The following is a 6,000-nucleotide window of genomic DNA, read 5'->3' on the forward strand; positions in this document are numbered from 1 at the left end:
AGATGTTCTTATTCCAAAATGATATTAAGCCAGTAATATTTTCTGAATGTCCTTGGCAAACTGCAGAAATGTTCAGAAAAAAAAAGGAGGATATAAAAAATACCAAGCTCTACATACACATGGGAATAATCTGCAGGACAAGGGCCCATTGGCTCAGCAGCGTTTCTTTGGAAAATGCATGGGAAGCAGCAGTGAATGATACACTAAACAATCACAGTCCTAGGCAAAAACAAACATGATTCAGGCAGATAAAAAAGGAGTATTGTCCAGGAGAGCAACCTGGCACTCTCTGTGTTCCTAAGGCTCACCTGAAGCATTGTTTCTTGCTTTGAGGCAACAGACACATGTGTTCAGCAAACACATACGGGACTAAACCTCGACAAAACAGAGATTTAGAAAACATCTCACAAGTAAAGACAGAAGGTCACACAACGTAGCCTAAGGAAAAGGAAAAGAAAGCCTAATTTAAAATATTCCAGAACATAAATATAGCTGTGTAATTTATGAAAACAGACTATTTTCCCTACCCCTGTGGTCAAGAAATAACAAAATAGCTCATGGGGTTGTAAGTTGTGGTAATAAAGATTCAGTGGTGAAAAAAGTACTTTTTAAAGGAAAGTAATAAGGACATTAATTGCTAAGGCAATCTGTTCTTGGAAACATGAGTAGATTTCTAGGCATGGATTTTTAAAAGGCTATATAAGCATGTGTCAGAAATTATTAGCCTTGACTTGGAAGAGAATATAGATCAAATAATCTCTAAATACATCATCCAACCTCCTAGTTCTAAAATTCTTTGGTAACCAACTGCTATTATCAGCTTCTGATGGAGCTTGCTAATTAGTTTTGGATTTTAGTGTTCATTAAACCATTTATCAGTTAGCTGTAGCACTTGGGCTTTTCAATCTTTCACCTGTTTGCCACTTAATCAAAATTTTGAATTTTGGTCCTTAATTCTGGCAACAAAGAGTGACACTTGAAGTTTTAATCCATTAAACACCATTTCTGTTTTGCTTCCCTAAGTATGGGGTCAGATGTTTTCCCATATTGTTCACAAGCAACAAGAGAACGAGAGCTAAGTTTGGTACATCCATACATCCATTTACTGCACTAATGAACTTGTTCTACATGTTTCTCTTCTTACAGGTTTTAAACATAAAAATCTAAGTCAGAACTTATGAAAAGAATGCTATCTTACTTTTCAGTACAATACCTTGCACCAGTTTACTGGTTAGGAAGCTTGTAATGTAATTAAAAGACTAAGTAAAGCATGAAGAGAAAACTTTTTATAGTAAAAAGGCAACAGATCTTGTTCAACCGATCCCTAACAAAATTTTTATTCAAGTATTTCTAAGCTTGTTGGAATAAATTCACTCAATAAAGGCTGTGTACAGACTAAAGATTCAAACTTGGTGCATAAGAAACCACAGGGGATTATGTGAAATCTATCTATACCATCAGTGTCAGTTCAGCAAGGCCTTCTAAGGCTCTTTACAAGACAGAATAGCTTCCAGAACCTTCCCTTCCCTTATAATGAGAGGGATAAGCCTCTCAGCATGCCTTTTACCAGCTTCCAATCTCCATGGAGGGTCTCCAAATCTGTCTATAGCAAGCTAATAAAATTGTTCAGGTGCCTGATGTCCCCAGGAACAGGTTAATTGCTAAAGGAGATGCTGGGATTGCCTGCCACGCAAAAGGTAATTTTGTAACAAGCATGTCATTCTTCATAAATAATACTACCTACTAGAACTGTGTTTGTGCAATGGTTTAAGAGCTGAATTATAGTTACCCCATTCTTCATATTCCTTGGCACAATTCATCCTGTTAAGGATCAGGCTGAGTGGTTTTTCACCCAACTGTTACACCAGGTTTGCATTAATCTTACTGCACTCTGAGCAGTGTAGGACAGTCTCAATTGGTTTCCTCATGTTGACGTCAGCAAAACCCACTCTAAAACTTCACCTAATGACTTCTCCAAGCTTGAGAAACCAGACAGAACTAAAGAGAATTATGACTCATTCAGAATGCAGATAGAAGAGTTTGCAAATGTCACTGGATCTATTGTAGTATGCGTGCTAAAGCTGTGTGAAAAGAGTTGTGTAGGCCTTTAAGTTCTGCTTTCCCTTTTTACCTTTCCTGAGTGAAATGAATTGTAAGTGAAATTCTAAAATAAAATAGCCTTATTCTCTCTTACTTTCCCTGTTTACATGCACACACAAACTCAGCAGAGACTTACGTCAATGCCATCATGCAGGAGATTAATTTCCCTGCTAAGACTTTCCTGCTCAGACTGGAGCACAGGAACTTGGCTTAAGAAGCTTCCCAGTGCTTTACTTGTGCTTTTATATTTTACTGCATTGTAAAAGTCCTAGTAAAACTCAAGGAAATAAGTAGAAATAACAACAAAAAAAAATTACAAATACCAATGCCTTACAACTCTTCTGAAGAATCTGACCAGTATCACAGCTGTATTTTATTGGATCCTACCTATTAGGACTTTCTACTCTGCATCTCCGGTTAAGGGAAAGAGGGGGATGAGAAGGAAAGCAAGGGAGGGGAAATGAGAAGAAAAAAATTCCTTTGGGATATATGATGCTAAACTAGCACTGAGATACACAAGTCAAAACATGGCATTCTTTGGTTTTGAGCCAGTGCAATATTATTATTGGCTACAGTTGATGGAATTTCAGTCTATATCAGAAAACACTGTAATTGATGTGCCACGTGTTTTCTAAATGTATACATATAGTGGCAACTATACACTGAGAATTGAGCAACCACTGATTAAGCATACTGTTGCTCTTTAGGGTGGAAAAGGGTAATAAAATCCTCAAAACAGTACAGATGGGCTGCAAAAAACAAGTAAAAAGATAATTGCTAAACACTTAAAAGGTAATTATTAAAATATATGTCAGGATAACTGTTTGCTACAATACTTAAAGATTGAAAAAAGAAGTTTAGAAATCCAAGATTGTCCAGAAAGGAAAACATGACTAACTGTGCCATATGTTAAACATGGCTATTGGACAATGTCAAAATCATGACCAAAAGAATTTCTGCTAAATTGAGATTCCTCATGGAAAACATACAGGTACTTAATAGGAAGAGGCTATTCTAAAAGGAATTAGAAGATATATGGTAGACTGCATCAATTTTTTCTATATACAACAGTTCTCATCTGAATGTCTGTAACAAAGAGGCAAGAATCTATCATTACCTACCTCTTCACTACACAGTTTTTTCTTTGTAAGTCACATTCAAATCTGTGTAGGTGGCAGAGTTTGAAAACCTAATTTTTATTTTAATTTTAGGTTTTGAAAATATTTTGCTCTGTCTTTCATCATGGTCTTCAAGACTATGTATTTCAAAGTTTTCTGAAACTTACTTCATTAAAATTGGTTAAAACACCCTGGTCTATGCACAGTTTTTGAGATTTTCTGGTTTTCATCATCAGATTACTGATATCCAGTTTGACTGACACAGAAACTCTCTGGAAGTATAAAACCTTGCACTTTTCTAGGGGATTAGCAGTATCTGGGACTTGCTGCAGTATCTCTTCTATCAGCTAATTGTTCTTTGTTCACATTGCCATTGGGCAGGTACAAAAAAAGACAACACAGCAAAAACACTACAGGTGATTACAAATAATCTTATAAAACTGTTTCGCTTTGCATTCGGATTGTGAAAAATTGCTTTTAAATAACAATTTCCCCATAGATGACTTGAAATTTGACATTCATAATTTTAAAGTCTTACAAAGAGTGATAAATTAAATTCTGAATTCAGCTCTATCCTCAGATATCTAACATGGCCATAGACAAAAATGTCTTGTAGATGTCTCAGAAATCTATTATTCTAAGACAGTAACATCTTTATCATTCTTATCTTTCTATTACAAAGATATTCACAAAATCTAATGCATACAGTAATGATCTAACTTTTTTCTTCCTATCTAGATTCTATTATGGCCTTTGCAATACACAGTACTGTCTTCCTAAGACAGAAACATGCACAATTTTTTATTCTCCTTTTACTATATTACCAATATTATTTTCCTCTTATATTACCAATATTATTTTCCTCCCAGCTCACCACCCCCCCAGCACCCCACACACTTCTTCCCAAGTCTATTCACTGTGATGACATTCCTCCAAACATGCCAAGTATATGTGTACTCATGAGAGAAGACTAGCAGGAAGTTTATCTTTTCTAGCAAACTTTACAGAGACTAAGAAGAAAAGTCACTCTGTTATTTGGCAACAGCATCTCCAGAGAAGAAAAGCAACAAGCAAAGGAGAAATGTAGAATTGTATAGATCAAATAGTTTTCTCTCTCCCCACCCCATAAGTTTAATTCTTAGGATGACCAAATTATGTAAAACAAGGCTCTCCTGCTAATTGTAGTCTAGGCATGAGAAAACTCTGAATCTATTTCAAATGAACTGGTAATTATCCTCAAGAAGGGTTCCCTAGTGTGTTCGTGTTCAGGACTCCCTGGGATAATTTTGACAGTCAGATAATCTACAGTGAATTTGTCAGTATATCACTTATTTAGTCAACAAATTTTAAAAATAAAAATGGTGCTTAAAAGTAGTTCAATGCTCACACTATTCATCAAGGGTCAAAAGTTAGTCAGAAATACAAAACAAAAAGAACCTGAGAGAATGTGAAACACACCAAACATTACAGTTTATAAACAAGAAATGACTCATGATTTCATACTGTCTGACTAGATTTTTTTTTCCACTTTCCCCTCTTCATGGAAATACCTCTTTTTTATTCATACATTTAAAATCCCCTGTCAGAAAAATAAATCTCAACTTTACTAGAGCTACGAGCTAACCAAAACATTAATATGCATTCATTTTATACCATACTCTGAACTCAAGGCTGAGGCAGACTATTTTTACTACTTAAATTCTCTGAGATGTTTGCATGTGGGTACAATGTAGCTGACTTCATTACCAATGCAATTATTTTCCATATTAATTTGGTGTACATGTAATGGGCTATGCTCCCAGCCCCAGAGAATGAGCTGTTGTGATTAGCTACTAAAGAGACAAGGTACTCACCAGGGCATTGTTAAACTCCTTATGTATCGCCTGTGTCTACCTAAACCAAATAATGAGTTACAATTTTTCATACTAAATCTCAAAATTGAACTAAAAGCAACAAAGAACAGAAATTTTAATATAACCTGTGCAATGATGTCTTTTGTAGAACTATTAAACTTCCTGCGAGTTTCTCCTGAATGGCAAGCTAAACCACAATATTCAGTAAGAAAAAGGTTTTCCAGTGTCTAATCACATCTTGGCAACAGCTGAAAAATAAATTTTAATAAGATGTAGATTTTAAATGACTGCTCTGTAATGTTTTATGTTATCTGAAGACTGATGCGTACTTTTTGTCCTTCCAAAAGGTGTCAATTTTGTAACTCTTTTTAGAATTTTATCACTCAGTTCCTCTCATTACCTAATGGAAAAATAAGCTGATTTTCTTCACGCCCCATCTCAGCTTTTCCTCTGAAACCTATGAAAAAACATGCTAAGTTGTGTTATTTGTTCTGATTCTGAGCTATCTTGGTGGGTACCTTCTGACTACAATCCTATACCACACCAAGCGAGAATTTGAACTAGACCACTGCACCACAATTCAGATGAATATCAATAATGCGAAGGTGCAAGATTCTTTTGTTGTGTCCCAGGAGATTCAAGGTTCCCCTGTCACTCTGAAATACTGTGCATTTCCATGATTTACTCTTCACAAATTCTCATGACAAAATAAAAAGTTGCCATTTCACTGTGTAATACAGTAGTTATTTTGACATTAATTTCTTCTTTGGCAAGTACATTTCACACCAGTATTTGTTTACTTTCTTCTACCTGTCAAATTTTTGACCATAATCATTAACTTTTATGAGTAATAAAATCAGCTCTCCACAAATATTAAATATTTTTCTGTTAATATAAAAGACATATTCTCAACAGCTTTTGAATACCAC

The sequence above is a fragment of the Pyrgilauda ruficollis genome, unplaced genomic scaffold (assembly GCF_017590135.1).
Source record: "Pyrgilauda ruficollis isolate IOZ18807 unplaced genomic scaffold, ASM1759013v1 scaffold3, whole genome shotgun sequence".
Lineage (NCBI taxonomy): Eukaryota > Metazoa > Chordata > Aves > Passeriformes > Passeridae > Pyrgilauda > Pyrgilauda ruficollis.